This window comes from Meriones unguiculatus, assembly GCF_030254825.1.
Source record: "Meriones unguiculatus strain TT.TT164.6M chromosome Y unlocalized genomic scaffold, Bangor_MerUng_6.1 ChrY_unordered_Scaffold_25, whole genome shotgun sequence".
Classification (NCBI taxonomy): domain Eukaryota; kingdom Metazoa; phylum Chordata; class Mammalia; order Rodentia; family Muridae; genus Meriones; species Meriones unguiculatus.
The window spans coordinates 4,590,595-4,602,739 of NW_026843710.1; positions in this window are offsets into that span (position 1 = coordinate 4,590,595).

Below are 12,145 nucleotides of genomic sequence, written 5' to 3' on the forward strand. Positions count from 1 at the left end.
GGAAGCCTTATTCCTAGGTGTCTGAGAAAGCATCAGATTGATTTCCGGAGTGGTTGTATAAGTTTACATTCCCACCAGCAGTGAAGGAGGGTTCCCCTTTCTCCACAACTTCTTCAGCATGTGTTGTCACTTGAGTTTTTCATCTTGGCCATTCTGATGGGTGTAAGGTAAAATCTCAGGATAGTTTTGATTTGCATTTCCCTGATGGCTAACAATGTTGAGCATTTCCTTAAGTGTTTCTCTGCCATTCGATATTTGTCTATTCTCTGTTTAGCTCTGTTCCCCATTATTTAATTGGATTACTTGATTTGTGCTTTTCTTTAGTTTTTTTTTTTTTATATATATACTGTATATTATCCCTCTGCCACATAGAGGTTTGGTGAAGATTCTTTCCCTATCTGTATGCATTCTTTGTTTTGATGAGAGTGTCCTTTACTTTACAGAAGCTTTTCAGTTTCATGAGGTTTACTGTTTCCCATTTAATGTGCTGTTGGTGTTCAGTTCAGGAAGTTGTCTCCTGTGCCAATGAGTTCATTTTCTTATATCTGATTTAATGTGTCTTTTTTTTTTTTTTGAGGTCTTTGATCCACTTGGACTTTAGTTTTGTGTAAGATGATAAGTATGGATCTATTTGCCTTTTTCTACATGTAGATACCCAGTTAGACCAGCACCATTTGTTGAAGATGCTACTTATTTTTCATTGTATGATTTTAGCATCTTTGTCAAAACTCAGGTGTACCTAAATGTGTGGGTTTATTTCTGGGTCTTCAATTTGGTTCCATTGATCCACCATTATGTTTCTATGCCAGGACTATGCAGATTTTATTACTGTTACACTACAGTAAAGTTTGTGATCAGGGATAGGGATAGCTCTGGAAGATCTTTTATTGTAAGAGGATTGTGTTAACAATTCTGCGTTTCTTGTTTTTCAACATGAATTTGAGAATTTTTCTTTCAAGTTTGGAAAAGAATTGTGTTGGTAATTTGATGTGGATTGCATTGACTCTGTAGTTTGCTTTTGGTAAGAGGGACATTTTTACAATGTTAATACTGCCAGGCCATGGGCATGAAAGATCTTTCCATCTTCTCATACCTTCTTCTAATTTTTTCTTAAGATACTTCAAATGTTTTTTTTTTTTTTCATGCAAGTCTTTGACTTGCTTGGTTAGGGTCTCACCAAGATACTTTATGTCTCTGACTGAATACCAGAACATATTAAAGATATCATCCACTATGACCAAGTAGGCTTCATCCCAGGTATGCAGGGGTGTTTCAATATATGGAAATCAATCAATATGATCCACCATATTAACAAACTGAAAGAAAAACATCTGCATGATAATCTACTTAAATGCTGAAAAAGTATTTGACACAATCCAACATCCACTCATGTTTATAGTATTGGAGAGATCAGTGATACAATATATATCTAACCATAGTAAATATATATGTATATATATCTAAATATAAATATATCTAAATATATATATATCTAAATATAGTAAAGGCAATATACAGAAACTCTTTAGCCAACATTAGAATCAACAGAGAGAAAATTAAATCAATCTCCCTGTAATGAGAGACAAGGCCAAGGCCAGGTTGCCCACTTTCTTTGTATCTCTTCAACATAGTTCTGGAAATTCTTGCTAGAGCAATAAAACAGCAGAAGAAGATCAAGGGGATAGAAATCAGAAAGAAGTCAAAGTATCACTCTTTGCAGATAAAATGATAATATACCAAGTGACCTCAAAATTACTACCAAGGAACTCCTATAGCTTATAAACACCTTCAGCACAGTGCCCAGATACAAAAATAACTAAAAAAAATCAGTAGCCCTCTTGTATAGAAAATCAATAGGGTTGAAAAAGACATTAGGGAAACAAAAGGAATTATATTGTCTAACATTCCCTTAACTCCTAACCCTTCATAGGCATTTCCTCACTGGGGACTCCATACGGAAATATATGGGCTTCAAGGGGGCATTACAATTCAAACAAACAGTAAGTGGAACAAGATGGAGGGGCTTCTAGGCTAAAAGAACATAGTTATCCTGAAAGTTTGTCATTCAATACATTGATTAAAGACTCAACAACTTCCAAACTCTAAAGAACAGGCCTGTCCATCTCCTTTGGGGAAAAATGTGGACTATTTCCATAATAGAGTATCATTCACCTAAGAAATTGACATCATGATATTTTCACGGCAATTGATATAACCACGAAAAATCATTCTGGGTGTAGAAAGACAAATATGGTATGTATTCACATATTAGGAGCACCATCTATCAAATATTTTATTCCACTTCAATTCTCTCTATACTCAACAATCTTTCTCTATTTCATCCAGACCAGGTCCAGTAATTGTCCGGTCTCCTTGTCTTTTCACTGCTCATAAAGACTCAATAACCCAGGGAACCCTAGACCCTGCCAGCCTAATATATTAATAAGAATGTGAAGTTACATTTAGTGAGGATGTGAGTAACTGCTCAAGTCAAAGTCACAACATAGGAAGTTTCAGATCCAAGACCACAGTAGGAGACCATATTGTCATTAGGTACATTCACCTTAATCCCATATCACTTTGAAGTTCCTTACTTAGGAAGCTGTCCAATTAAACATTAAAGTTTCATTTCCTACCTGACATTGTCACAGAGGTAAACAGGAATAAAGGTGCAAGATCTGGATAAATGGATGAGGTAAAGGCTTGTTGGTTTTCACAAGAAAAAGTCATATGTGCTAAGAGATATAGGACACTTTGGAAAATTTGTTTTCTTATCAACATGGAAAACTCAGGTGCTGGTTGGCTGAAGGGAATCATGAAACAGGTGAAAGCCAGTAAGAGTTTCATGAGCCAGTTATTAAAGGGGCTAAGTGGACAGTGTGCTGGAGTGAAAGGGTGGTCAGTCCTCTGAATCTGGACAGTTAAAGCATACAACCCAGAGATGATAGTTCCTGTGTCCAAGACTCTTAGTTCAGGAAAAACCTCACATATTTCTTTCAAGTGGTCATTAATAATATCACCTTTCACATGTGACTTTCTCATTATCACAGATTCCATTACTATTTGTTAAATGCATTTTGTGTCCTCAGTCAGTGAATTAGTTACTGGGAAAATGCTGCCTGACCAAGGCAACTCTTTGAACAAAATGCAGTAAATTGTGACCATGCTTACATTTTTTTTTCTTCTTCTTCTTTTTTTTTTTTTTTTTTTTTTTTTTTCAATGCAGTTTATTCAGGAACATTGAACAATCCTCGGACCCCGGGGAAAGCCAGCCCACAGCTTAAATAGCCTCTGGGTAGCCAACCCAGGTGTGCCACGGGGGCAATGCAGATAGGTCCACATACATGGAAGCAAGCCAGATCCTCGGCCTTAGCCAAATGTGGAGTTGTTCGTGACAGAGAGCACTCACCATCGGGAAGGTGGAAGGCGGAAACCAGCTCCATCTTTAAGGCATAGCATTCCGCAGCTCTCTACAGTTCCCCCTTTTTGTTTTAGACGCATCAGGCAAGAGTAGAGGTCTGATCTCTGATATTAGAAATAAATTGGGACTTTGTACAGATGTTCATTTCGGTGTCATCCACCCAAAGAGCATCAGACCAGTTCGATACCTTTTTCTCAGAGGCGGGACCTGGGGCATCAACCCGCATGCAATCAGATATGCTCTTCTCTGGGTCCAAAGCGGCTGACCCTGAGTGCAGTGCTTAGCCTCGCATCCTAAGCGTATCATTTTAGCTTTTTATGATATCCAACCATGCTTGGGGAGAATGTCCTGCTTCATAATGCCTTAGGTGTACATAAAGGAATTAATGCTCAACTAAAAGGAAGCTTGATGGTGTTCAATCAGAGGATTGACCTCTTGCAGGAGCAAATTGATACCCTATGGCAAATCGCTCAACCTGGCTGTCAATGAAAGTATGCTGGACTTTGTGTCACTAGCATACAACATGAGAATTTTTCCTGTGCTGCAAATCTGTCTAAACAATTGTCGAACTATATTTTAGGTAATTGGACTGGAGAATTTGATACTACGATGGAGCAGCTGAGAGTGGCCATTGTCACAGTAAATTCTACCAGAGTGGACGCAGGACTAGCCACAGGATTATCAACATGGATTGCTGCAGCCATGAATCATCTGAAGGAATGGGCGGGCATGGGAGTGTTAGCAGGCCTTCTGGTGTCGGTCTCCTTGGTTTGCCTGTGGTATATATGCAAGATTAGAGTCTCACAACAGTGTGATGCAGCCATGATCATTCAGGCCTTTACAGCCATGCTTACATTTTTAAAGAGACCACCAAGGATGTCATATCAGCAAGTAGTCTTCTGGTTGTAGTCCTTCAGCAGAACTGAGAGCTTTTTATACTGAACCATAAGTGGCAGGCAGAGAGAGGGAAACTGAGAAATATCTAGAAATAGAGAGACTGACAAATAGCTAGAAATAGACTGAGAAAGACAGAAAAAAAAGATATAAAGTGACAGAGACTGATAGAGACTCCATTGTGTTTGGTCACTTTCATTGCCATATCAACCTCAAAACACAACATCCCATATTATAACTCCAAAAGGAATTACATTATCTAACAAGGCAATACCCTCTAACCTTTCCCAGACATTTCCTCATTGTGGACTAATCTTGTTAATAGAAGAGCTTCAAGGAGTCATTGCAATTTAAGTCACCAGGAAGTGGAAGAAGATGAAGGGACTTGTAGTCTAAAAGGACATAGTTATCCTGATAATTTGTCATTCAATACAATGATTAAAGTTCCAGAAAAATCAAAGTTCTAAAGAACCAGACTAACAATCTTCTTTGTGAAAAAATTTATTATTTCCATAATGGAATATTATTCAGATAAGAATATGACATCATGATATTTTCAGGAAAATTGATGGAACCAGGAAAAATATTCCTGGGTGAAATAACTAAAATGCTAAAAGAAAAATATGGTATGTGTTCTCTTATTAGGAGGGGTCCTAATAGTGTGGGATTAAATTCCAATAGGATATCTATTGTAACAAATTCAGTCTTCCACTAGTGGAATTGGGTCACAGTTGATTGAGTTGTGGGGCCAGGGAATCACATGGAAAATTTCAAAGAACCCAAGCTGTTGTAATTAAAATATGTTGCTCTCTGCCCTCAACTGAAAGATCAGTCCCATGTTCTTTCATCCACAGAGATGCTTCCTTCTGCATCAAATGCAATTGAATACAGAAACCCACAGTCAGATATTATGTAGAGAGTGACATTAAAACATCCAGGTTTAAATGAAATTTCTCCATGAAATTCTCCCTCCCCTCAGAGCACTGGGAAGTCTGCAGGAGAGTAGGCAGGAAAATATCCTAAGTAAAGGGAATTGAGGACACAAGGACAATCAGGCCACAGAGGAAGATGATGTAGCCAGCCTTATTGAAACCTGATAAGCTAGGGTCAGATAGAAAGGGGACTAGGCCCTTCCATTAGGGAGGTAGAGAAAGGGCATAGGATTAGAATAAGGAGGGTGGGTGGGACTGAAAAGAGAAGAGGGAACAGGCAGCAGAGGTGAATGAATCATAATAAATAAATGCACAAGATAAACTGTGATTAATGTGATGAAGCATAGAGCTCTTCAGGACTTTTGGCTTCTTCTTGGTGGTGGTTGCAGGGAGCAGGAAGGATGAACTCAGTTTTTTAAGGGACTTAAACTGAGACTCTGATTATGTTCTTATGTTCCAGGAGTATATGAACAACACATACTTGAATTGGTGTATTTTAAACATTGTGTGTGTGTGTGTGTGTGTGTGTGTGTGTGTGTGTGTGACACATGGTTATGAATTTGAACCCAGGAGCAATGGAAAAGGAGTGTATTGTATTTTATATGAAATTCCCACATAATCAGTAAAAATAATACATTGACAACTTATACAATGACTGCGAAAATGGAGAAAAGATCCTGCTGAACAAGCAGTCCTGGCACTAAAACTATGCTTAGAGGGTTTGTGTGGAGCAGCACTGAAGGAAACACAGCTGCTGTTTTGTCCAAGGCATATAGCATGAACACATTTCTCTGTCCTGAAGGTCTAGGTATAACTGAAAACCCCAGGACCAGGAGGGTTCCTCACTGACCACTGAGTAGGACAGAGCTTGCTTTAGAGAAAGAGTGAGCAACCCTACATACCTCAGTCTGGGCAGCTGATAGCACACAACCCAGAGATGACTGTTCCTGTCTAGATTCTTAGTTCAGGAATAGTGTCATATATTTCTTTCAAGAGGTCATTAATATAATTGCATCGTATGACAGAAAAATGGAATTTGCCATCACTAAAGTACTATTATACATTGTACACTATTATACATCGTTATACTATGATGACATCACAATGGAATAATGACATCAGAATGTTATTATGCTATCACAATGTTATTATGACCTCATATCATATGATATCACAATATAATTTTAACATCACAATAATAATATAACATAAAGCAATTATGACATCACAATGCTATCATGATATCACATTATTTTTATCATACCACAATCTTATTATGAAATCACAATGCTGTTATGATATCATTGTGGTATGACATCAAAATGGAATTTTCATTTAACAGTGGCATTGTAATCTCAAAATTGTATTTTATCATCACAATGTTTTTATGGCATGACAATCAATCATGATATCACAATGGTGTTATGACATCACAATGTTATGACATCACCATGCTATGGTATCATCACAAAGGTATTATGTCACCACCATGGTATGATGACATAACAATGTTGTCATGACATCCCGATGGCATATGACATCCCAATGTATTATAAAATCCCAATGCTATTATGACATCAAAATGCTAATATGACATCTCAATGCTATTATATCTTCACAATGATATGACATCACAATGGAGTTATGACATCACAATGGTATCATGGCTTCACAATAGTATGTTGTAAGTGTTGATTAATATTTACTATTGTTTTATCTTTTATTAGTGCTTGCTGTTAATTCTAAATAGCTGTATAACCAATTCACCACACAGACTGGGTTTATTCAGTTAACTTAGAACACAATGCTGGTCAATAGTTACTCCCTCCTAAACCTTCAAGCCATCATAGTTTCCAAATATTTAGATTTTGCCCATTACACTTGATTTTTGTGAAGTCTTAGATCTGGTTCATTATTATCTCCACACTGTTCCAAGATCTCTCCTCCCTCTCTGCTGTTCAACTCTGCTCCCTTGTCCTCTCTCCTCCCACTCATTTCCTACCCTTTGGCTCCTCCTATTGCTCAACATTGTAGCTAGTTGCTTTATACTGGCTGGTTTATACAAGTTGAGATAGGATGCTTAGAATAAGTATCACAATGTAATATTTAGATTGAAACCATAGCGTGGGAGGTAGAAATCAGTATTTAAATTAACAAGGGTAAGGTGTATATATTTCAAAAAAACATGATACCAACAATGTTATGACAAATAACACTGCTATGATCACATCACAATGCTATTATGACATCACAATGGGGTTTGTAACTTCAATAAGGTATTATGACATCACATGGATATTATAACTCCAAGATGCTATTGTGACATCAGTATGGCATTATTAATTCACAATGCTATTATGACTTCACAATGGTATTATGAGATCACAATACTATGACATCACATTTATATTATAACATCACAATGCTATTATGACATCACAACTTTATTATGACATCTGAATGGTACCATGTCCCCAAAATGGTGTCATGATATCTCAGTGCTATTAGGAAATCACAATGGTATTATGACATCACAATAGTGTCATGATATCCCAATGGTATTATAACATCACACTTCTATCATGATGTCACATTGTATTATGACATCACAGTGGAAATTTGATATCACAATGATAGTATGACATCAAAATTGTATTATGATATCACAATGCTATTCCGATAGGATTGTGGAGTAACATCACAATGAAACTTTGACATCACAATGATATTTTGATCTGAAAAATAGTATTATGATATCACATTGCTCATATGACATCACAATGCATTTATGCTATTATGATATAACAATACTATTAGGCATAACAATTCTATAATGACATCACAATGTTATGACATCACGAAGATATTTTATTTCACAATGGTATGACATTACAATGCTCATATGATATCTCAATGCTATTATGACATCATAATGATCCAATGACATGACAATGATATGACATCACAAAGGTATCTCATTGTACTATTATGACATCACAATGGTATTTGGACTTCACAATGCTATCATGATAATACAATGTTATTATGACAACACAGTTCCACTATGACATCTCAATAGTATGACATCAAAACACTTTTTTGACATGACTGTTGTATAACATCACAATGGAATTTTGACATCATAACGGCATTAAGACTCAAAATGCTATTATGACTTAATAATTGTATTGTGACATTCCAATGCTATTATAACGTGATTTTGGTTTGACATCATAATGGTGTTATGACTTCACATTTGTATGACATTTCAAAGCTATTTTAACAACACAATGGTATGACATCACAAACCTATTATAACATCACAATGCTAATGATGTGACATCACAATGATATTATGACATCACAATGCTATTATGACATCACAATGGTCTGACATATCAATGGTACAATGACAACACAAAGATATGACATTACAATACTTTTATGACATCTCAATTATATTACGCTATCACAATTGTATTATGAAATTACAATATTTTATGACATCATATCGGTGTTATTTGATTCAATGGTGCCATGACATCTCAGTGCTAATTTGACTTAAAAATGCTGGTAGGACATCACAGTGCTATTATGGCTTCATATGGTATGATATCATAATGTAATTAATACATCACATGAGTATTATCATATCACAAGGCTAAAAGATCACAATGCTGTTTTGGCAAAATCACGTAAAGGTATTATAACATTACATTATTATTATAACATCAAAAATACTATAATTACATCATGATGGCATGTCACCAAAAATGCTATTATGACATCACAATGTTATAATATCACAATGGTTTTATGACATCACAATGCTATTGTGACATCACAATCATATTATAACATCACAATGGTAATATATCACAATGCTATAATTACATCAAATGGAAATAACATCAAAATGCTTTTGTGACATCACAAAGGTATGATATCTCAATGCTATTATGACTTCATAACGTTATTATGACATTACAATGCTATTGTGACATCAAAATGCTTTTATGAAATCACAATTCTATGATAACCACACCATGTTATGATGACAATGCTATTATGCTATGATTGTGCTATAACATCACAATCGAAGTATGAAATCACAATGCTATGATGACATCACAATACTATTATGACATGACAATGGGGTTATGAACTCAAAATGCTATAATGACATCACAATATTATGACATTACCATACTTTTATTACATCACATAGGTATTAAAACATGATCGTGGTGTGGCATCACAATGGATTTATGACATCAAAATGCTATTATGACTTCACAATGATATTATGATAGCACAATGGTATCATGATATCCCAATGCTATTGAGACATCACAATGCTATTATGATATGATTATGGTATGACATTGCAATGGAATTTGGACATCCCAATGATAATATGACACCGAAATGCTATTACAATATCACGATGCTATTATGACATCAAAAATGTATTATGACATCACAATGTTCTTATGACTTCAAAAGGTAATATGACATCACAGTGGTATGACACTTAAATGCTTTGATAATATCCCAATGATATGACATCAAAATGCTATTATGACATCATAATGCTATTTTGACCTCAAAATGTTATTATTATTCCCCTTTGTGGAATATTTGACTTTGTCCTTACGGATTTCTTCTAGCTGACATTTTGGACATGTAGAAATCCTGTAAGGGGGGAGGGGGCAAATAAAATTGGGAAAAAAATGGCTAATAAAGCAAGCAATAACATTTGTGATCTAGTCTTTGAATGTTGAGAAATTTTAGACTTAATAAAAGTCCTCTTTGGGACCAATTAAGATTAGTAGCTTTCTTCAAAGTTATTTTGGGAGCAGACTTTGATGAGAAACAGCAATTGATGCATTTGAGGCAGAATGCTGGAACATGAAAGATACTGGAACAGATGTGTCAATGTCTCAGCATGCTGAAGAATGATTCTGTTAGGTGTGTTCCAGCATCTCTGGTGTTTAGAACATTTTTCTGCAAATATATAACTTCTCAAAGCATTATACAGTTCTAAAATTATAAATGTATGAGATATGCAGGATGAAACTAAACTGTAAGCCAATTTAATCTATATCAATTAAAAGGTTAGGATAACACATTTTGAGGATAATATAGTTAAGGATTTATTGGCCAAGTATTGTTAAAGTTTTGGCTGGAGTCATATTTTTATGTCTCAGTCAGGTTTAGAGTTCTTCCCATGTAAAGGGATTAGCAATATAAGTTACCGTTATTATTGAACATAGAATTATTGTCATCAAAACAAGGTTGGATAAATTAAAATATCTTTTCAGGCTACTGTGTGCCTGTTGTCTCAGGCCAAGTTGCTATCTATTTCCCTAGAGAAGCCTCCCATTAGAGAGAGAAGCTGGTTGCCTTGAGCAATATAAAACACATGTTTTAAGTAAACTTTATATAAAATCCTATTTAATTTAGAATATAAACATACCATAGGTATCTTGTACCTGTTTTGAGGTTTAGCCCTACATTTTTATATATGTTGTAGCTATTTGTCCTACCCACATATATATACATATACATATATATATATACAGATGTACATATATATAGGTACCTAGTTAAGCCTTTATAGTCAAACTTTAAATAAACTCACTCTTGAAATAATCTCATTTATTCTTTCTGACCACCATGGACAAAAGCTGGACCACAACAACAGTGGAATTAGAAAAAAGCCTAGAAGCACATGGAAACTGAACCACTTGCTCCTCAATAACTGTTGGAATAAGGAAGAAATAAATAAAGAAATTAAAGTCTTCCTAGAATTTATTGAAAATGAACATACAACATACCCTAATTTATGGAAAACAATGAAAGCAGTGCTCAGAGGAAAATTCATAGCACTAAGTGCCTTCAAGAAGAAATTTGTGACATTTCATACAAGCAACATAATGGCCACTTGAAAGCCTTAGAAAAATAAAAAGCAAATAAACCCAAGAGGAGCAGACAGCTGGAAATAATCAAACTCAGGGTGGAAGTCAATCAATTAAAAAGAAATAAATCAATTCAAAGAATCAATGAAATCAAGAGCTGGTTCTTTGAGAAAATAAGGAAGATAGACAAAACCTTAGCTAAACTAACTGAAAGGCAGAGAAAAACTATCCAAGTCAGAAAAATCAGAAATGTAAACAGGAACATAACTGCAGATATTAAGAAAATCCAAATAATCATTAGGTTTTACTACAAAAGCACATATGCCACAAAATTTGAAAATCTAAAAGAAAAAGAAAATTTTCTTGATAGTTCCCATATAACAAAATTAAGTCAAGATCAGGTAAAAAAAAAATTGAATTCTCCTATATCCCCCAAGGAAATAGAAGCAGTCATCAAGAGTAGTCTCCCTTCCAAAAAAAAAAAAAAAAAAAACAAAAACAAAAACAAACAAACAAAAAAAAAACAAAACAAAAAGACCTGGGCCAGATGGATTCAGTGCAGAATTCTACCAGACCTTCAAAGAAGTGCTAACACCGATTCTCTTCAAACTATTCCACGAAATAGAAAGAGAAGGAACATTACCAAACTCATTCCATGAAGCCACAGACACCTTGGTACCTCAACCACACAAAGATCCAACAAAAAAAGAGAACTTCAGAGCTATCTCTCTTATGAACATTGATGCAAAAATACTCAATAAAATACTTGCAAACCCAATCCAAGATCACATCAAAGATATCATCCACAATGACCAAGTAGGCTTAATCCAAGGAATGCAAGGGTTGTACAACACACTTAAATCCATCAATGTAATCCACCACATAAACAAACTGAAGGAGAAAAGCCACATGACAATCTCCTTAGATGCAGAAAAAAACATTTGACAAAGTCCAGCACCCATTCCTGTTTAAAGTCC